Consider the following 23,807-nt stretch of genomic DNA (forward strand, 5'->3'; position numbering starts at 1 on the left):
TTAGGGAGCATGATATAATAAATCTCTTTAAAGAAAGTCTGCTTGTAAGTGATTACAGTATGTTATGCTGCTTAGGATAAAAGGGAACAGAGTTCCCATAGCGATAGGTATTTGCTTTTAGTAAACACACAGAGAGAATGTGAATATAACCCAGAGTCATAGGCCTAGTTCTCTCAAAGAACAGGTGAAGCAGTCTTGATGCTGATTCTTGGCTGTAGCAGAGGGCTCACCTATGCAGTTAAATTCCCCCCGCACAGGAATCTAGCATGGCAAGGAATGCTGACACCCCAGATTTCTAAATACAGGAGTTCTTTCATTTTGTAAAGAGGAGCCTTCATTTATGTGAACCCCACATACAGTCTGAACAACTACAGCCCCAAATTAGGTTACTATGTTTGGTGTTTTTTTATGAACTGGATCACAGACAAAGGGAAAGAATATTACTGATGAAGACAGCAGAAAAACAAAGTATAGATAATATCAGCAAGTGATTCCAATCCATTAGAAAATGATGTAGGGGTTCCCATGTCTACCACCAAAATGAGGCAAACTCCCAACCCTATATCCCACCACAGGTTATCTGACGGGTTTTTGCGAGAGGCAAAACTTTGGTACTTGGAGACTTAGGCAAAAAGTGAACAAATGAGAAAGATTTATTTTACAGAACTTAATTTGTAAAACACAAAGATGTGCCAGGAGACTAATAATAATAATAACTTGCACAATCAGGATTCTAAATCTTTTGGGTAGCCTCCCTGAGTACAGGAGACTCCTCATATCAGACCTTTGCCCTCAAAATTGTGGAGGCCTATAAACAATGTTAAAGTGATGTGACAGAAGGGTCAGGGCTTGGCTGCATGTCCTTGTTCCCCTTTATGAGATTGCTTACATGTGAAAAATTTGAGCAATAGGGCTTGTGTTTCAGCCAGTTCCCATGGCTATCTATCAGAAGGCTGAGGTGCTGGGTGGCTGTGTACCAACACAGAAACACACACACACATGCAAAAACATACAATTTTATTTCTGTATCTTCGTTTCATTGGCTAAACTATTTAAACTATAAAGTGTGTGTGGGTAGAAAGAGAGATAATTGTGATATTGCATATGTGTGCATGCAGTGATTTATTGTTATATCTGTCTGTGACAGAACCTCTTTTAGATTTTAATTAATCCCACTTAGCATTTAAGTGTCCTATATATCTGCCAACGTGGATTTAATTCCTGGTTGGTGTTTATTAGCAAGATAATTGTGCTTATTACTTAAGCATAGTGCCTCTCTGGCAGTCAGCCCAGATGGGGACTTTTATCTTCATTGTATCAGGAGGGGCGGGGGGGAGGGAGAGGAAGAGTTGGATTAATTTCAAGTAAAGCAGATGTTTTATCCATTAGTGGGAACTTCATAAAACGCTGTAATCATAAAAAGTCAGTTTGCACCCCCTGCACATTCCAGTCGCGAGTATTAGCAGAATGAAAAAGCAGCAAATTTGCCCATTGTGAGAGTGAACATTGTCCTTGGTATGTTTAACACATTACACAGAATTGGCTGATAGACTGAAGTGGCTTGGCCTCTGGCCTCGATTCTACCACTTCATACTGCAAATGGAGATGGTTCAAATTTTTGAAAGTTTCCCATGTTGAAAGCAAACAAATAACTCTCTTCCTATAGTAAACTGGCATACCGAGACAAGGCAACAAAGCCTAAACCTCTCACTCTGGTGCACTAGTTTAATAATAATAATAATAATAATAATAATAATAATAATAATAATAATTTATACCTTGCTCATCTGGCTGGGTTTCTCCTGCCACTCGGGGCAGCTCCCAACAGAATATTAAAAACACGATAAAACACCAAAAATTAAAAGCTAAAACAGAGCTGCCTTCAGATGTCTTCTAAAAGTCAGATAGTTGTTTATTTCCTTGACATCTGATAGGGCATTCCACAGGGCGGGCACCACTACTGAGAAGGCCCTCTGCCTGGTTCCCTGCAGTTTTACTTCTTGCAGTGAGGGAAATGCCAGAAGGCCCTCAGAACTGGACCTCAGTGCTGGGGCTGAACGTTGGGGGTGGAGATGCTCCTTCAGGTATACTGGGCCAAGGCTGTTTAGGCTTTAAAGGTCAGAACTTTAAATTGTGCTCAGAAACATACTGGGTGCCAAAAGTGTGCATATAAGAAAAGAGACATTGATCATAAGTCTTGTATGTTAAGGTACCATTCTAGGTGTGTGGGAAACATGTACTGCTCTATATTTCGATATGTCCTTTGTTATAGTATGCCATATATACAACAAAATCCAAAAAAAAATGTTTTTAAAAGGAAAAGAACATATGTGAATTTTTACATGTGTCTTTGACTGCATACACACCATACAGTTAAAGGCTGTTTAAAGTACATTGCTTCATTCGAAGAATCTTGGAAAATATTGTTTACCTCTCACAGGAAATCATAGTTCTCAGGGTTCTGCTTCCAGTCATCTGCTTTCAGCATTTAGTGTTTATGCAGCTCCTATCTCTGAATGATGAGAAGCTGCAGAAGGCCCAGCACATTCCTTGGATTTGATTCCTTTGGAATGAAGGTTATTGGACAGGTAGTGTTTTCTGTGGTGTATACTTTATTTTCACATATCTACAGGCCAAACATAAGATGGAGCATTACCACAGTTAGGGATGCTTCGCAACATCTGTAGGGCACCACCTTGGCCTCCTCTGGTGTATAGGATTTCACTATTAGGCCACCTTTGCACACTTAAAAAGGTAAAGGTAAAGGGACCTCGGACCATTAGGTCCAGTCATGGCCGACTCTGGGGTTGCGGTGCTCATCTCGTTTTATTGGCCGAGGGAGCCGGCGTACAGCTTCTGGTTCATGTGGCCAGCATGACTTACTCGAGAGCAAATCCCACTGAACTCAGTTGGTCTTACTTCTGGGGTGACATGCATAGGAAGTCACTATATTATATGAAGGTGTCCACCCCCCTTCACCGCCCCCCATAATGCCTCGATTTCAGACTTTCTATGTGTAATATGCAAGGTAATATAAAAATAAAGTGTATTTCCAGGCTACAACTATTTGTTTTTGTGGGTAATGATAACTCTTAAGCTACTTAAGAGCCCATTTTAGTATTGCAATGAAAGGGATGCACCTTTTAAAAGAAAAAGAAAAACCCGCCATCTTAGCAGGATAGATTGTGAAATCACAATCTTTTCACTGAGTCTATATGCTCTTAAAATTGTCCATGTCACAGAAATAAATACCTGCAATTAGACTGTATGGTGTATAAGCACCATAGTTTTTTTTGGGGGGGGGGCGCAGGCGCCCAGAAATTAAGTTGTCAGAGGAAACACAAGGAGAATTTGTTTTGCATTAATGTTGCTATCCACTCTGTTGTGCAAGCTCCTTCCCTGCAACATATTATTCATAGTGTTATCTATTGTCATAATGAATAGACAGGAGAACAGACAAGGAAAAAGAATACTTTTTGTTTCTTTGTTTTTCACCCAACCCTAATTTCTGCTCTGCAAATAAATTTTGTTCTTATTTGTTTTAGCCTCAAAGCATAAAAATGCAACATTCCAATGCTATAGAAATATTTTGACATGATGGAGCATGAAATGTCTTGCGCCCATGTTGCTGCTTGATGTCCTGTGCCAGGTAAGTAGGGGCAAGGCAATACCATGCCGCTGCATGAGGGTCACAATATCTCTAAAACAGCCTGTGGCCATAATTTAGAGCATGGGTAGGCAAACTAAGGCCCAGGGGCTGGATCCGGCCCAATCGCCTTCTAAATCCAGCCCACAGACGGTCCAGGAATCAGCATGTTTTTACATGAGTAGAATGTGTCGTTTTATTTAAAATGCATCTTAGTATTTGTGGGGCATAGGAATTTGTTCAACCCCCCCAAAAAATATAGTCTGGCGCACCACAAGGTCTGAGGGAGAGTGGACCAGTCCCCTGCTGAAAAGGTTTCCTGACCCCTGATAGAGTTTCACTGCTGTAGCTGGCTTTGTAGTGACTAGAACACCTTAAGAGTGTGACACAGAAGCACAAGTCCTCTCATGCTGCTTCCATTCCATCCAATTTTGCATCACTACTATATTTCATTTGAATTTTTAATTGTTCTTTCCAGAGTAATGAGTAGTGCTTTCAGGATGTTTGGCTTGGAGTTGAGCCAAGGTTGACTGCTAAAATTTTGGGTGATTTCCTTTTTTTTCACTCCCACTTTCCCAGACATTTTCAGAATATTATCTCCACCACTTGTTGTACATGATAAGCAGCATCACCCAGAATGACTAGTGGGGCAAAATGATGGCCTGGCTGCCAACACAGGAAAAGAAGGAGTGGAAGGGAGTGTAGTCCCATCAGCGGCAGGCAACTCCACATCCATCTGGTCTAGGCCACTAACAGTGCCTCAGTCTTATCTTCACTTCATCTAGTCCATTACCGTGGCAAGGCAACAGTCCAGCCCATAAAAATCAAAGAAACAGAATAACACAATGAAAGACTAAATAAATTGAGAAATTAAAAAATGGTGCAGTAGCACCTTAGAGACCAACTAAGTTTGTTCTGGGTATACGCTTTCGTGTGCATGCACACTTCTTCGGATACCAATGAAAGACTGTAAAACTTAAGAGATCAACCCAGCAATAAAAACAATAAATTCACCATAAAACCAGAAGAACTGCCTATCAATTATTGCAAGGCCAGGCAAAACAAAGGCCAAAGGGCCAGGGCTTCTGTAGGCAACTGACTTTGGATATCAAATGCAGGGAATTGTCAGGACTAATATGTCTCAGTTCTGATTTTCACTCTCACCACCAGACAGCTTTGATAGCAATGGCCTAGACAAACCACTGGTCTTACTCAGAATAAATAAGCAGATGTGTAAATAATAGAGATCAATTTCCATGGCACAGCAGTGGACAGACTGAGATTTCCAAGTGCATACTTTAGTAGGAATTAATGATAAAATTATGCAGGAAGGAAGGAAGAGGTGCAGTAGTCTCTGAGTGGTTATTCTAATGCAGCGTTTAGAATTCCATACACCATGCAATAAAAATAGCACGCTATATAAATGCCAGTTTGCTTTTTTCCACATTAAAAATGGTAACATTCTGGAACACATGAGACATTTATCATTCAAAGTTACTTTGCCTTGTCTCTTTCCAGAAAGCCTACTGAACATACAGTGAAACCATCTGAGGTAACCTGGTGGCAGTTCGCAGTGATGGATCTCTCTTTGTAGAACCGTAGAGCTGTAGAATTATACAGCATAAGAAGAGCCTGCTGGATCACGCAAATGGCCCATCTAGTCCAGCATCCTATTCTCACAGAGGCCAACCAGATGCCTATGGGAAACCAGGAAGCAGAACAAGAGCACAAGAACACTCTCCCCTCCTGAGGTTTTCAGCAACTGGTATTTAGAAGCATTGCTGGCTCCAACTGTGGAGAGCGTAGCGATTATGGCTGGTAGCCAGTCCTCCAGTTCTTTTTTAAAGCCATCCAAGTTGGTGGCCATCACTGCCATCTGGAAGAGCAAGTGCCATAGTTTGACTATGCACTCCAGTCTAAACACCCGCTTGATGCATTCCCAGTTGATGGCTGCCCAGATTGTGCTTGAAGACCTTCAGTGACAGAGAACAACCCTATTCCCATGAGGTATAGGATTCCATTGGTTCTATCATCAATTTTTATGTATTATTATCACAGGCGACAAAAATGTCCTCTGATGGTTTCAGGTGTCTGATACACCTGGTTGCTGGACAGAAAATTTGTAATATATATTTGTTTGTTCATTTGTGTATTCTTCTTCTTCTTCTTCTTCTTCTTCTTCTTCTTCTTCTTCTTCTTCTTCTTCTTCTTCCTGTTTAAAATTTGGTCCTGAATTTAAACAGGAGTGATCTTCAGAGACTGGAATTTTCCTTTATTTTCAGACCAGATAAACACCAATACGCTGGTTTGCACCCATCACTAGTTTTGATGCATGCTATAGTAATATACCATAGTTTTGCAGAAGGGAAAACAAATTGGATCCATAGGAAGTCAACCATAACTTCAGAGCTGATGGTGTTTGAGGCTTTAATATTGGGCTAGTTAGAGCATCTTTGGTTTCTGAGGCATTAAAACAACTTCTAATTGAATAAACCTTGAGAGTAAAAATGAGATTTTTATTGATTGGGGAGAGAATGGGGCCTGGGAAGCCAAATACATTTTTACGCACATATATAGTTCAAAGGGAACAGAACTGCTCACAGCCTGCTCTCTTCCTTAACCCACTCCTGAGCTAGCTGCTGGCTGTTCAGTATGAATCACTTCCATGCTGATTCGTACAATAGCTCACGCTTGAAGCTGGCCAATAATTCAATTAGGCTGACTGAATTCACAGTTGTGTTTTATCTTAATAATACAGTACTTGGAGCTGCAATTATTTCCGTTGACTCTTGTAAAAAAGAAAAAAGAAAAAAAAGAGTCACATACTGAAAGAAGAAGCCGTCAAAATAAAATGAGTGGCATCTATTAATTGCATCATACAAAAGGGTATTGAAATGCTATTCTTTCAGAAGCAAAAGCAGAGAGAGACAAAACACACTATCAGCCTCTAACAAACGCTATGGATGGAGAAGGGCAAAAGGCTGACAAGCTCAATAGCTGAGCTTAAAAAAAATCACTCTGTGATATCAGTTAGCATGCTTGGATTTCTGTGAAGACATCCTGATGTCTACCTGCTTGCACCCCCATGTTGAGGTCACAAAGGTCACACTCCTTCATGGGCAACATTCTGGGGCTGCAAACCAGTGGGGGATGGGATCTAGGGATCAGGAAAAAAATTGATTCACTTCATATTTAAAGGTGAACTTACTTAATTTGTAGTTCCCAGAACTGTTTGTGAAGGTAAACACAGCCACCTTTCAAAATTTGCACTTTTCTGAATTTCCCAGTGCAGTTCTCCAGCCAAGGAATCTGTTCAAAAATGCTTATACCAGAGGGAAATGTGAGTATAAGGGCACATTAGTGAAAACATAAGAAATGTCTTATTGGGGGGGTGTGTGTAAAAAGGGGGGTGAATTAGGCAAAATTGCATACAATCATGTATTTATGAGGAAAAATTCACACTAAAATGCTGATGAGTTTTGAGGGGGGCTTAATTTTTTTAAATAAAATAAATCACAAACTGATGTGGAAATGTGGAGACCTAAACTGTGTTCTGACTTCTGTCAGTTTCTCCTTTTTCTAGTCTTTGGTTTATCCACACATTCCTAGTGGGGTCTATCAGATACAGAAGTGGGCACGACAATGGGTGTGATTCTTACCTTTGTACCATGGGTTACATTCCAGTCACACAAATGTAAGACATTTCTGCACACATGTGCACACCCACACATCTCCATCCTCCTTTCTGTCAAGCAAAAGGCATTGTCACAGTTTAAGGGCACATTCTAGACAGACAAAAGCATTGAAGGATGGTGTGGTCTGTGGGACGCAGTGGCGTAGCATGGGTTGTCAGCACCCGGGGCAAGGCAAGTAATTTGCGCCCCCTAACCCGTGGATTTGCGTCCCCTAACCCCCAGACGTTGCGCCCGATGCGGCTGGCCCCCCTGCACCCCCACGCTACGCCACGGGTGGGACGGGTGTGGCTTGGAGTTACAAGGGCCAACAAGAGAGACATGTCCACATTTGGTCACCAGGCCTGAGCCTCCCCAGCCCAGTGGACACCATTTTATACATTCTTTCTCTAAATACGTTTTGTGTGCTTTTCAATGTACAGTGGTACCTCCGGTTGCGCACGGGATCCATTCTGGAGCTCCAGTTGGATCCTGAGGAATTCGCAACCGGAGGTGCCACTTCTGCGCATGCGCGCGGCCCAGTAGAGTGCTTCTGTGCATGCACACAGTGCATAGAGCGCTTCTGCAAATGCGCGCATGGCTAAACCCAGAAAAATACTTAAGGGTTTGCTACGTTTGCATCCTGAAGGATACGCAACCAGAGGTGTGTTTATCCAGAGGTACCAATGTATTTTCCCCTAAATCCACATTGGTTTGTGTGCTTTGGGAAACAAAACCATGCCACAAAATTCAGAGCAGTGTGTGATATCATTCACTGTGCTCCAATCTGCAGGTGTCTGAGGCAAGATGTGGACCAAATGAATTTCTCCTCCCTTTCTGTTTGCAGGATAACTAATTACTTGGGATTTATAGCATCTTCACATGTAGCTAGTCATACGGCATAGGCTTAAATATATTCAGATTTAAATACATTCCAATATAAAGCTCTGTGCCTGAATAGCAACTGTTTCTGAAATTCTCTTTTATTCATGGCAGGCTTGCGATTAAGGCAGCAGGTTCAACACTGAACTTCTCAGCAAAGTCTCTGTGCAGCTTTGTTATAAAAAAAGAGAGAGAGGCTGCATTCATGAATAAACAAAACTCCCATGATGCCACAGTGAGTGAACACCAGCCGATAGGATATTGCAGACATATCACTCCTGACAGGGCTAAGCAATAGGTGATGGAGATAAGTGGGGTTGGAATAAAATGTGATTAATCCAGCCTTTTCGATTCTGTTTTGATTTTGAAAAACACAGAGCCAGCTATTCATCTTCTGTCTCTGGAAGGAGTAAATCAGCTGATAAGCGAAAGTGAAATATAAGTGGGGTGCTGAAGAAGTCAAATGGCCATGTGTTCATAAACTGCTTATGCAAATCTGGAGAATGGGATTAAGAAGCCATTGGGAAAGGTTGCCCAATCTTAGTGACCATCAGAATTTATGCAGATAAGCACACTGGAGGGAAACGATGATGCAAATAACAATCATACGAACAGGCAAAGTAAATGAAAGAGCAAAAAGAATTTAGATTAGTAAGCCCAGGCTATTATACCACTGAAAAATTAAGGGCAGCTCTAGGACCAAAGAAAGCTGGTAGTTTATGTTTTCCTTTTGACTGAGTGCATTACCAGTCAAGTGATAAGGTTTAAGAGGTGTTCAGAAAGTTTAGCTAAAATATTGAAGAAATTGCTGCCCAGTGGATGAAATCATATTATCCCCCTTGAATGATTTGTTGGTTGATTAGCCAGATTTTTTTTTTTTAATTTCACACCTGCAAAAAATTAATAGTTTTTTTATTTTTTTAAAAAAGAACACAGATTGCTCTTTCAATCATAAAAACACACTTTACATTTTTTTTGTTAGAATACACAGAATTCCTCTCAACTGGGGAGAGTATGAACATCAGAGAAATACAAATAATAATATAGGGTGTTGTATTGTTTGAATCGGAGTAGGATTGCCATTACTAACTTAGGTTCATTAATTTCAAGAGGGTCTCTTCTGAACCAATTTAGAACTCATAGAAAATATTTTTAAAATCGTAAGATCATAAGAAGAGCCTGCTGGATCAGCCCAGTTGCCCATCTAGTCCAGCATCCATTTATTTCAAGACATGCCTTGCCACCTGAGGGTGCTCAAGGCAGCCCATAATACAAAAAAGCTGTGATAACACAAACACTGCAAATGGATATATACAGTTTAAAATCAACTGCTTAAAAATAGTTCAGGACAAACAAGGCTGCAGACCAAAGCAACTCAGCTAGAGAGATTTTTAAATGGTTGCCAAAAATAAATGTGCCCTGATAAGGTGCCAAAAACTCCATAAGGATGGTGCCAAGAGACACTGTTTCCTGGGACAGAAAGTTCTATAACCTGGGCATGATCACAGCCGTCAGTGTTTATACTACTTTTTTTAGATTTGCCTTGAGACAGTCTTTAAACCTCTTTTGTTGACCAACAGCATTATGCTTTCCATTTTTAAGTTCGGAATAGAGTAGTTGCTTTGGAAGACGATCATCAGGCATCCGCACAACATGACCAGTCCAACAAAGTTGATGTTGAAGAATCATTGCTTCAACACTGGTGACATTTGCTTCTTCCAGTACACTGATATTGGTTTGCCTGTCTTCCCAAGTGAGACACCATTGATGAATATAAGACACTATTGATGAATATAAGAATATAAGACACCAGGGACAGCTTGGAACTCCACCCCCTGTAGTGCTAGTTTTTTTAAGGATAGACTTTTTCCCATAAGGGAGCATTTAAACAAGCAGACAAATCACACTTCACCTCCCAACTGCTTTATAATGATGATGTACCTGTAGATGGGTTCTGTTTTCACTGGCATAGAAATGGGAGAATTTCCCTGCAACAAAAACTTCCTCCTTCACCAGTTTTTATTTTTAAAACAATTCACTAAGAAACAAGGATGCTTTAATAGTTTAAACTACAGATGGTATATGACAACTTACAAACTATCTAAAATGTATAGAACAAAATCAAAAATGTGTTGGAGGTGCAAACAAGTTGAGGGCACACTGCTGCATATGTGGTAGAATTGTGATAAAATTAAGAGTTTTGGGATATGGTTTGTGAAGAGCTGAAGAAAATATTCAAACAAACTTTTTATAAAAACAACAACAACAGAAGCCTTTTTACTGGGAATATTAGAGCCAGGTACTGCAAAGGAAAATAAGAGAATTTTTCTTTATGTGACAGTGGCAGCAATAATTCTAATTGCCAAAATTTGGGGGGGGGAATGAAACAATCCCAACAGAAAAAGAATTGCAAGATAAGCTATTCGATTATTTAGAACTGGTTAAACTGACAGAGGCAATTAGAGACCAATCCAAACAAAAGTTTCAAAAAGAATGCAGAAAATATAGTGAATACCTGAAAAAGCAGTGCACTCAAATTAATACTTGGACTTGTCTGGACTAATTTTCACAAAATAAGATATGGTGTAAAAATGTAAGATACAGAAGAAAAATAGAGAAGAGGAAATGAGAAAGAAACAGTTTATTAAGTATACAACCGGACCTGCAAAAAATATATAGTATAAGCTATGTTGTAGTACCCAGTCTTCTCAGTCATTATTTTATTAGAAGCACTGCGTGGAATATTAAAATGTTCTGGGTCCAAGGTGTCTTGCAATGGATTCTTGCTGCAAAGCTTCTTAAGAATCAGTGGTTAAATTCAAGGAACAGGAAGCCTATTTTCAAGTTGCAGGAGGAAAGAGCATTAATGTTCGAAATGGAGTCAATTTGGAGGGCTGAATGTGCTAAACAAGCCACTCCGCGGAATCCCTGGGGGAATACAGAAGTCTCCTGAGGAAAGGGAAATTTGGCACTTAGGACTGGAGAGAGCCTTGAGGGAGGAGAAAAGCAGGCCTTGGAGTGATAGCAAGGTAAAATGAGCCAGAAGAAAAGATGATAGGGGGAAATAGGGGAAATGAGCTGCATTTTTCATGAGCTCATAGAAGAAATCATCATTAGCTATATTCTTGCAGGCTTGCTTCGGTGTTTAATTAATAATACATCCAATTTTTGAAGACTAGCTCTAGCAAACAACACTCTCTCTTTCTTTTTCCTGAGATATTTCCCCCATTATTGTTACTTTGCCCAGGTGTTAAGAACTGGCACAGAAAACAGATTCTAAAAGCTGAGCCTTTGCCTAAAGTTATGCACTGCCTCTTTGTTCGGAGACAACGCAGAACAAGTTATTGACTTACTTACTCAGATTATTTACTTTCTGCTCTTTGCACAGGTCACAGAGTGGTTTACAATAAAGCAAGTATTAAAAGAATACATAAAAGCCATAAAAGCACAATCCATTCAAAACATACAACAACAAATCATGGAATGGCAGTTCCTAAGAGTAGTAGCCATAGCAATCAGTTCTCACCTCCGCCAAACACCCTCTGAGAAAGATACATTTTAGCCAGCTACCTGAAGCTATAAAGAGATGAGGCCAGATACATCTCAGTAGGAGGAGGTTTCATATAGGAGGAACAGCCTCTGAAAAAGCCCTTTCTTGGGCCCTCACCCCATCACATAGAGACCACCAAGAGAGTCTCACTGGCTAATCTTAAAGCATAGGCAGGTTGATATGGGAAAAGAGATCAGCTGCTTCAATGTTGCAGGTGGGGATGTTCCAAATTCCAACCAACTGGGTTCCATGATAGTATACCTGAAGGAGCATCTCCACCCCCATCATTCTGCCCAGACACTGAGGTCCAGCGCCGAGGGCCTTTTGGTGGTTCCCTCACTGTGAGAAGTGAGGTTACAGAGAACCAGGCAGAGGGCCTTCTCAGTGGTGGCACCTGCCCTGTGGAACACCCTCCCATCAGATGTCAAAGAAGTTTATGTGACTTAGAAGACATTTGAAGGCAGCCCTGTTTAAGGAAGTTTTTATTGCTTGATGTTTTATCGTGTTTTCAATAATATGTTGGGAGCCACCCAGAGTGGCTGGGGAGACCCAACCAGATGGGTGGGGAATGAATGAATGAAACAAAACAAAATAATAATTGTTCAGAGGTACTAGGCCTTTTGGGGGCCTAATTTCTGTGCCAGCTCCAGGCTAGTGGAGCAATCATACCACTCACTGTAAAGAGTTTTATTTCTAAACTACGCAGAACAGAAAAGACAACCTCTCTCTATGAAAGCAGAGAGCAACTGAACAAAGGAACAATGGAACAAAGGAAACAGGAAACCACTAACGTCACATCCCGTCTCCTTTCCCGTGAGACTCCAATAATATGGAATCCCAGGAATGTAAACAGAGTCCTGTGACTCCATGCAGCTGCTCAGTGATAAGAACAGAAACTAACACTCACTGCAATGGCTGCTTGATGATGTTGATGATGCCACCTGGGGAAGAGTGACCAAGCCCCAAGCAGAATGCATGCTTCTTCTTGAACCCCCTTCCTCCACTTTGAAGCCACTGCTGCCGCCAGATAAGGGATAAATTATTTACCAAGCAGCCCCTCATTAAACAGTCTTCAGAAATTTCCCTGGGGTCTCTCTGAGACCTCCTTAGGTAGAACAAGGATACAGCTATAGGCATGAGCAGTTTTGCATTAAGATGAGACCGCACAGGTTTAAAAAACAAAACAAGACGGCAAAAAGTTTTGCCCTCCATTGTGAAAACAAACCAAAATTTGGTAAACACAATCCCCTACCCACTGCCTACACAGACCCGAAACCTCACCAGCCTCTTAGTAGAATTGCTAGCTTTTTGTTCCTTGAAGCCTGCCTCCTAGGCTTATGCTGAAATCCTTTTCTTCTAAAAATAAAAATAAAAATAAAAAAACCAAGATGGCAACTGCTGATATTGACCACCACACACCAGTTATGTGCTCCTTCCCTTGGGGTACTTGCGCAAGAAAGTTCAGGGCCCTTAGATTTCCAGCCCTCAGAGAAACATAAGAAATAGGAGATGCCTTGGGGCACAGCAGGTTAGCCTTAAGAATGTAAGTAGAGCCTGCTGGATCAGGCCAATGGCCCATGTAATGCAGCATCTTATTCTCACACTGGCCAACCAGATGCCTGTAGGAAGCTGCAAGCAGGACATGAGCGCAATAGGACTTTGCCCCCATTATTCCCACCCACTGCCTTTCAGAGGCATAATGCCTTTGGCAGTGGGGACAGAAGAGACTTCCCAAATTATTAATTATTATTATTATTATTATTATTATTATTATTATTATTATTATTATTATTATTATTACCACTGCTTTTTCTGGGAGGATGCAGGGGTACGCATACCCCTAAATATTTTGTGAATCTAAGTTTGGCCTCATGGAGGGGCAGTATTTTAATATGAGTAGGAAAATTAGAGTACCCCTAAACATTTTTTTTTTAAAAAAAGCCCTTGTTATTAATAATTAATTAATTGATTGATTTCTTTATTTCTACCCCACCTTTTTCCCTGACAGGACTCAAGGAGAGCCAGTGTGGTGTAGTGGTTAAGAGCGGTAGTCTCGTAATCTGGGGAACCGGGTTCGCGTCTCCGCTCCTCCACATGCAGCTGCTGGGTGACCTTGGGCCAGTCACACTTCTCTGAGGTCTCTCAGCCCCACTCACCTCACAGAGTGTTTGTTGTGGGGGAGGAAGGGAAAGGAGAATGTTAGCCACTTTGAGACTCCTTCAGGTAGTGATAAAGCGGGATATCAAATACAAACTCTTCTTCTTCTTCTTCTTACAGATGTGGCCCAAAAAATAATCCTAAAAATGTTAAATTTTAATAGAATCAAAACTATATACATATATAAACATACATGCTTCATCTTCAGGCTAGTGTGCTTCCTTGCTTTCCTTCCTTCTTCCTTCCTTCTTCGCTTCCTTTGTTCCATGTTTTGCCACATGCAGTCAATGCCGCACTGGCTGTTGCAACAGACATGCCAACGAAATTGGAAAAAGCAGCCTGGTAATTGCATTTTCAAAAACAAATCTTTGAGTAATAGAACGAAGGCATGGGTCAGAGTGAAAGGATGGATTTTTTTTTAATTGTGAATAAATTAGATTGCTCCTGCTAACAGACTGCCTTCACACATATTGCTGTAACATGGGTCAGCCTGACACTACAGTTCCGCGAAGAATGTTAACTACCATCACTTTAGTTGGTAGTCAGGAAGACATTGCAACAGAAGAGAGGGAATCAGAATAATGATAAGATCGTTCAGAGGCCTTGTGCCAATTCAGTGGCTGGCCTGCCTGCCTTTACTCCAGAATGCAAAGGAAGCTGGCATAAAGCAAGTTGTTGTGAGTTAAGATGACGTAAAGTTGCACCAGATCTAAACCCCATTTAGCACTGGGGCTGCTGCTCTGCCTAAGCCTGGCAGAGACCAAGGTAAAGGTAAAGGTAAAGGTACCCCTGCCCGTACGGGCCAGTCTTGACAGACTCTGGGGTTGTGCGCCCATCTCACTTAAGAGGCCAGGGGCCAGCGCTGTCCGGAGACACTTCCGGGTCACGTGGCCAGCGTGACATCGCTGCTCTGGCGAGCCAGAGCCGCACACGGAAACGCCGTTTACCTTCCCGCTGGTAAGCGGTCCCTATTTATCTACTTGCACCCGGAGGTGCTTTCGAACTGCTAGGTTGGCAGGCGCTGGGACCGAGCAGCGGGAGAGCACCCCGCCGCAGGGATTCGAACCGCCGACCTTTCGATCGGCAAGTCCTAGGCGCTGAGGCTTTAACCCACAGCGCCACCTGCGTCCTCGGCAGAGACCAAACAAGCCTTTAAAACAGTGTTCTATGCCAAGTTCTGTGAGGAGGACCTGAGCTTACAGGGTTAAACAGCTCAGAGTGTACGCCCTGCCTACTAATGGGAGGGGGGAGATTCGTCATATCCGAGAGTCTCCAGCTTTTGTTTTTTTTTCCTCTACTTTCGCTTTTGAGGAGAGAGGACGTGTTTTCACAATGGTGTTCGCTGTGATAGACAATGGATAGTCTGCTGTAAATAAAAACTGCTTCTAGCTGCTAAGATCCTGAGTGGACTTTATTTAAGCACACTGAAGAACGCACTGGAGTTTGCAGCTTTCTCTGACCGCTGCTTAATCTCTGTGTTTGCTCAGAGCCTTTGGAATGTGGCCTTTGAAGTCCAGAGACCTAGCAGAACTGCGCAGCCGAAGCGGGCTGGACGCCAAGGCTAATCTGAGCAATAAACATTCTTCAAGTTCTAGGTCTCATGCCCAAATTGAATTGGTTTAGGATCCAGCCTATGTTCCCACTCTTGGGTCCCATATTTCCCACACTCCTTTGGGGGACTCGCACTGGCCTCAATACAGGCGTCTCCATCTCAGCTGAGCATATCTTTGGTTGGGGACTTAACACCAGCGGAACCTCGCTGAGCCAGGAATCAGCTAGCTGAGTTGTAAATCCACTGCATCTTAAACTGCACATTCCAGCAGATCGTCCCACGGCTCGGCTGCCGTGGCTCGGCTGCCACAGGAGGATGCAGCAATGCTTCTGAATAGCAGTTGCTGGAAGCCACAGGAGGGGAGAGTGCTTTTAGGCTTGCATCCTGCTTGCTGGTTTCCCACAGGCATCTGCTTGGCCACTTTGAGAACAGGATACTGGACTAGACGGGCCAGCAATGTTATGCTTGCGCCAACCTCCCCAAGTCAGCAAGAAAGTATACTACATACACAATTACAGTAACTTTAATAAAGGTATCAGTATCATGGGAAAAACAATGCTGTCCAGGGTTGTAAACACTGCAGAGAGAATAATTGGGTGCACTCTTCCCACCTTAGATCAAATCTATGCTGTCAGGTGCCACAAGAAAGCTGCAGAGATAGTGCAGGATAGTACGCACCCCGGAAATTATCTCTTTCAGCTTCTGCCTTCTGGAAGAAGGTATAGGGTTATAAAGACCAGGTCTAGCCGCCTGAGAAACAGTTTCTACCCAAATGCAATTCTGGTTCTAAACGCAGTATAAGGAGTCTCGATAGTATATTGTATTTTTAAATGGGGTTTCAGAGTTTTTAGGGGTTTTTGAATTTCCTATGTAGATTTTTCAATTTCATTGTTCTGTATGGGACAATGACAATAAAGATATTGTATCGTATTGTATCGTACAGTAAAAGCATCGCTAAACACATTAAAACAGCAGTAAAAGCTGGTTGGAACAGAAAATTCCAAAGGCCTTTCTGAATAACACGGTTTTTGAAAGATGTCTGAAAGTAGGCTGGGGTGATTCCTGCCAAGATTCTACTGGCAGGGAGTTCCACAGGGCAGGGTCTTGCCACATTAAAGGCTCATTCTATAGTCTATAGCGAAGGCAAACCAAGTCTCAGGGCCATGGAGAACCATCAAAAGTGCCTTATCAGAAGATCACCATGAGCCAGATGGAGCATAAGGAGTCAGGCAGTCTTTAAGCTACTTTGGACCTAAGCTGTTGTCTTGCCCAAATGCAATGTGGTTTTTTAAAATGAGATTCAGATGCAATGCAAAACACAAGTGAGTGAGAAGATTAAATATTTTATTCTAAACAGCAAGCAATATATACATACCAAGTAAGCCTCTCAATCTGCCACTTGGAAGCCTTCAAGAAGTGGAGGAGCGACTCCCCCAGGTAGCCTCAGGTTGCACGGCCCCAAGGCCATTAGTCCGTGCACGAGCCTCTCAGAACTTTGCCCAAAATCTCTGATTTGTAGATAGGTTAGCCTGTGGCTTGCCTGACTGGCTACCTGCTACTAGCTGTGTGTAGATTATTCATTAGTCACCTCTCCCAATGCCTCACTTTCTTCAAACAATGTCCAACATCAAAAGAAGGTACCCTGCAATACCACTTCCTTCCAACAGATTAGGACTAGGAAATTAAAGGCTGTTCTCAGCCATCAAAGAGCTCAACAAAATATAGTGAAAAGGAAGGAACAGGTGGCAGGAAGAGGGCAACTGAGTTAGATCATTAACTACTCGAAATACAAATATATTCCAGATAGATTGCCCATACAGTTGTTTAGGGCTTTGTGAATTAACACAAGCACCCTGAAAATTCAAAGATACCGAGAGACCTGGAGATTTCTAAAGGAACAACAGCTCTATCCGTATTAGATTTGAAATTGTTTATATGTATGGACTTCCTGAATGTTAAAATCAAGGGATACTACCCATGATGGCTATGGTCTGCTTCCATGGTTGGAGGCAATACTGCTTCTGAATACTAGTTACTGGAAACCACAGGAGTGTCAGGTTCCAATTGCTGGTTTCCCACAGGCATCTGTTTAGTCACTGTGAGAAGGTAAAGGTAAAGGACCCCTGGATAGTTAAGTCCAGTCAAAGGTGACTCTGGGGTTGCGGTGCTCATCTCGCTTTCAGGCCAAGGGTGCTGGCGTTTGTCCACAGACAGCTTTCCAGGTCCTGTGGCCAGCATGACTAAACCGCTTATGGCACAACAGAACACCGTGAGAGAAATCAGAGTGCATGGAAACACTGTTTACCTTCCCGCCGCAGTGGTACCTATTTATCTACTTGCACTGGTGTGCTTTTGAACTAGGTTGGCAGGAGCTGGGACAGAGCAATGGGAGCTCACTCTGTTGCGGGGATTCGAAGCACTTACCTTCTGATTGGCAAACCCAAGAGGCTCAGTGGTTTAGACCACAGCACCACCCGCATCCCTGCATTCATTGTGAGAACAGGATGCTGGACTAGATGGGCCATTGGTCTGATGTATGGCAGGGCTCATCTTTCCTTCTTATGTTCTTGATTTTCACTTGGCCCAGTAGCAAAATGCGCTACATTACAGAGACAGAACTTCTCCAGGGAATTTCAAAGAGGCAATATTTTAAAAAGACAATTGCCAATATGTTGAAATCTATGAACACAGAAGTCAAGTCATAATTAGGTGCAGTTATTGAATGAATTATATGTGGCACAGCTTCTTTTCCGTGAACAGTTGTTTAGAGGGGGAAATTGACTGCAGCTTTATTCTCCATTGTGGCGTTACGATTTGATAAGATGTACCTGCCAAATTTCTGCGTTGTGTGCCACTTAAAGGAGCAGGGGGCCTGTCCCATATTTAGTTTGTCACCACACCTATATTTAACTGAATATTAAAATTGGTATTTTGAAGGAAGTGAAAACATGAATGGATATGGGATGGATAGGAATGTCAGGACTGCTAAGTCTATCTTTCTCTCTCTCTCTTTTTACACTGAGAAATGTGGGGGGTTGGATGTGAACAGAAAATAAAGCTATTCTGTTGAAGAAAACCTTGCAGATTAGCATGCTTCTGTTGGCCAAATTCTATTCTAAACCACAGTGTGTGGAGCTTGGCATTAATTCTACAGGCGTGTTGCCATGAGTATTCAATCACATTGTTCAATTACATGGTAACTGAATGCTGACACCTACTGACATACAAAACTATCAGACTATAATAACACTGTTGAAAGCTGATTGAGGGACATCATACATATTATTTTATTCTCCCCCTGCTTTACTCAGCAGCATTTAGCACTAAAAAAACAACAACGGTGTGCTGTGTCAAGCCAAAGAAATGGCATAGTTAAAACTGCACAATTGATGCCAGCGTAGCAATTAAAACATCGGGGTCTTCCTGAAGCTGAGTTACTGCACATTTAGTGCCACTGAAGCAAATGGGACCATATCCACTTCAGGTAGCCTGAAATGACACAGCATTTTTAAAGTGTATAGAACTATACATTATACGGGTGGCACTGTGGTCTAAACCACTGAGCCTCTTGGGCTTGCTGATCAGAAGACTGGCAGTTTGAATCCCAGCAACAGGGTGAGTTCTCATTGCTTCCCAGCTCATGCCAACCTAGCAGTTTGAAAGTATGCCAGTGCAAGTAGATAAATAGGTACTATTCTGGCGGGAAGGTAAACGGCATTTCCATGCGCTCTGGTTTCCGTCATGGTGTTCCGTTGTTCCAGAAGCAGTTTAGTCATACTAGCCACATGACCCAGAAAGCTGTCGTCTGTGGACAATCGCCAGCTCCCTTGGCCTGAAAGCGAGATGAGCGCCACAACCCCATAGTCACCTTTGACTGGACTTAACCATCCAGGGGTCCTTTACCTTTTACCTATAGAACTATGCCTGTTAAAGATTCAAATGCTGGTGAGAAAGGATTATTCCCACCCACCCCACTTTGATCCTAATATGTCCCAAAGGCTCAGAGCAAGCTAGAATATGTATCTCATCCTAGACTCCCAGTGCAGGCAGTTCTAAATGGTGATGTCCTGAGATGGTTCAGACTACAACTCCCAATATTCCTCAGCACTGGCTAGCTAGCGGGGCTGGCAGGAGAGGTCTAACAGCATCTGTAGCACACTGTGTTTGTAACCTGTGGGCAAGAAATTTGAGTGACAGGCAGGGCAATAGTTCTGATCCGTAGATTAAAGCAGTGCCTTACAAGGCCACTTACTGAGCATCGTGCTGGACTAGTGATTTAAATCTGGCTACTCCACACTCAATGCTAAATAGGGCTGTACAGGGTTTCTATGTGTATCAAATTTGTCAGCCTCTTTCTTAGCAACTGGGCTAACATGGTCAGAACCTGGGGAATGAAATACACTACAGAAATATATGAAATGAACTACAGAAATATATGAAATACTGATGAACTACAGAAATATATGACACCCAAAATATGAACTTTAACATTTTTACAGGTATGTACAAAAATATTTATTGTGAAGTAAGTATTTGGAGAATTCATGACAGAATATAGCTTGTGTAACTATGGAGGTTCCTTTCTTAGGTGTGTTATAGTTTCACTTAACAGAAAACAAACAATCACACAGTTAAGGGTACAAAATAACTTCCAATTATGACCACATAGATTATTTCCACTGTACTTTGCTCTCAAAATCGTTTTTGTGGGTCTTTGCACCATAATATAGAATGTGTGACTACATGGAAAGGCTCATTCATATTTTAGCTGAAATTGTTGGCTAGAAGTATGTTTGTTTCAAGTTAAGGGGATGATATTATAATACAAGGCATTTACTGGTATGCACTATGCAATTTATGGTAAGATTAGGAGGAAGTGGAAAACTAAGACCATTTAGTATTATCCCATAGGTTCTACAACACTATTTGAAAGAAGAAGAAGAAGAAGAAGAAGAAGAAGAAGAAGAAGAAGAAGAAGAAGAAGAAGAAGAAGAACAACAACAACAACAACAACAACAACAACAACAACAACAGTGAAATGAAGTATTGCATCTTAACTGTATTTGTTTGCTAATTAAGAAGAAAATATGAGATTCCCACGACTGCAAGGACACCTATAGCTGAGTGGGCCTTCACATGCCAGTCTAAATCTCACTTTCTGTTCACAACTAAGCTTCCCCATCTCTATACTGTTCCTTCTGACTCCATTCCCTTGGTTCTTGCTGAAGGATTCTTAAGGAATCTGTTACATTATCTGATCCCCACGTCCTGAACAAATGTATGGATTGTAAAGTAGTTTGCCTTTGGATTCCACAATGAATCCCAAAGGTTGCCCTTCTTCTTCGTCTTTGTCTTTGTCTTTGTCTTCATCTTTGTCTTCTTCCTGCTCTAAGTAGCTTGAAAGCATTCACTGCAAATGGGACCACAAATGGGTGCCATGCTCCCATTCCAAAAGCAATGACAATTTGGTTTGTCAGCCTATCGTTCTTCGCAGGGAACTCTGGGAATTTTAGCTCTGGGATGGTAATAGGAGGTTCCTAACAACTGTCACCACTCTTAACATACAGCAGCTTCCAGAATTCTTTGGGGGAAACCATGGCTGTTTAAAGTAATATCAGTGCTTTTAAGTGTGGATATGGCCAAAATCAAGACAATAATTGCAGTTATATTTGATCTCTAGAAGAAATGACTAGCTTATAAAAACTTACTTACAAAGGGGTTCACCCACACTTATACCCTAAAAGCTCAATCAAATGCATTCCATTTCACGTAAAAGGATATCTTATTGACTTCAGCAGGACTTATTCCCAAGTACATATCCATGGGACACGGGTGGCGCTGTGGGATATGGGTGGCACTGTGGGTTAAACCACAGAGCCTAGGACTTGCCGATCAGAAGGTTGGCGGTTCAAATCCCCGCGACGGGATGAGCTCCCGTTGCTCGGTCCCTGCTCCTGCCAATCTAGCAGTTCGAAAGCACATCAAAGTGCAAGTAGATAAATAGGTACCGCTCCAGCGGGAAGGTAAACAGAGTTTCCGTGCGCTGCTCTGGTTCGCCAGAAGCAGCTTAGTCATGCTGGCCACATGACCCGGAAGCTGTACACTGGCTCCCTCGGCCAACAAAGCGAAATGAGCGCCGCAACCCCAGAGTCAGTCACGACTGGACCTAATGGTCAGGGGTCCCTTTACCTTTACATATCCATACAGCAGCAGTCTTTGTAGGCTGATCTGGCGGCAAGCAGCCAAGCTTCCAGCGCAAGAGAGTTTTTGAAGTGTCATTTGAGAAATAGTTTTCTGAGCTGGGAAGGGTGGGTGGGTGTGGAGCCATCAAGTACATACTGTAGTCCAGTATTCTACATGTATCATTGACGCGACAAAAGCAAACACTGCACAGTATTAGGTTTTTCAGAAAAATGCAAACTGCTTTATTGAGAGAGCCCTTTTTTTGCAAATCATGAGTTTTGTGTTTCCTTTCAATTGAAGGGAAAACAATTTTGTTGTAGACACCAGCAGTTATTGATATGTACAGGACCATCCCTGCAATGCAGCCTTAGGATTTTTCCACTTGTTTCAGAACAACGTCCCCTGCTATGGCGATGGAATGGAAAACATTGCAGAAGGGATGTTAAACAGATTGTTATCTGCCTTGATGGAATTGCTGCATGAATAGTTCTTCCTCTAAACATGACAAATTGAAGCATAAAAGTTAAATTAAAGTTTGGGAATTAGCCTGTATATAAGTATAAAATAATTATGACAGATAGCTCCTTTATTTCTATATTAAATTACCAAATTAGTTATCTGTAAACAGGCAAATACCCCTATATTCTTATCAGGTTATATGCAATTTTTCCTCTCTTTTTTTTGCCTCTTAATAAGTCATTAAAGTCCCATAACACTCCTGGAGATTCCAATTAACACTGCAGTGCCATCATTCACCTGTACTACTTTTATGCATCTCAGTAATTGGATAATTATATGTATTGCTATTTTTTCTGCAGTATAGACAATACTTCGCCATTCTAAACGCCGAGATATCTATGTTTAGGGAAGTTTTTAATGTTTGAAGTTGTATTCTGTTTTTAGTGTTTTGTTGGGAGTCGCCCAGAGTGGCTAGGGAAACCCAGCCAGATGGCAGGGGTATAAAAAATAAAATCATTGCTGCTACTACTACTATGCATTTTTCTAGGAGAGGGGTGGAAAGCTGTGAACTACCAGTTGCTGTTGGGCTCCAAATTTCCATCAGCCCTGGCCAAGGATGATCAAAAGTAATATTGCAACATCTGGAGGGCCATAGGGTCCCTACTTCTACTTGCAGGTATGTTCTGTATCTTCACACACTCTGTGAGCCCAAACCAAATGGCTATGGATGATTGTGAGCACCCATTTATTTACCCTAGTATAACTTGCCATGATAAGAATGTTGACACTTGGTGCAAAGGTTTTGACAACAAATATATACAGTGGTACCTCGGGTTACAGATGCTTCAGGTTACAGACGCTTCAGGTTACAGACTCCGCTAACCCAGAAATAGTACCTCGGGTTAAGAACTTTGCTTCAGGATGAGAACAGAAATCGTGCTTCGGCAGCGGGAGGCACCATTAGCTAAAGTGGTACCTCAGGTTAAGAACAGTTTCAGGTTAAGAACGGACCTCCAGAATGAATTAAGTTCTTAACCCGAGGTACCACTGTAATCAAATTTCAGAAACTATAGGACACGGTGGGCAAATGGATCCACCATTTGTGTTAGTTAAACTGTTTAGTGGGTCCAAATGTAGGTACATTGGAAGTTCTGTGTTCTTCAGAACAGCCTTCCACTCTTATCAACAGAAGACTGAAAGTTGTTGCTTTAGTAGACTCAACGGACACAATTTGCAAACCCCTCACTCTTGCTGAAATTCACCTTAGTATGTTTTAGGAGAATGCTTAAAGAGAATTTAGAAAACAATATGATTTGCGTAGCTGCGTGTTTGTGAGAGGGAAAGGCAGTTTGGCAAGAATATTTTTTGTCAGCAACATTTCCTAAGGGGAAAGTCTTAACAATCCCCATCACTTCAATACACGCACACTAGCTTGCCCATTCAGATTGCTGCATTGTGCTAAATATAAGCCACACAGCTGTCAGATAAAGATATTGAAAACCCAACTGTTAGGCAACTTGTCCACAACTGTGAAAGATAACAAGTCAAAGCCATGCCTGCAGTTGATGAGGTGTTGATTGATCAGTCGTGTGGGATGTGACAAGGCATTTCATTTCATTCAATTTTATAGAAACCATGATACTACAAGTCAGGCAGAGTTTCTAAAGCCTCCTTCCTGCTTCTCAGTGGTTACTACTGTTACCTGTG

The sequence above is a fragment of the Podarcis melisellensis genome (assembly GCF_964234715.1).
Source record: "Podarcis melisellensis genome assembly, chromosome: 2".
NCBI lineage: Eukaryota > Metazoa > Chordata > Lepidosauria > Squamata > Lacertidae > Podarcis > Podarcis melisellensis.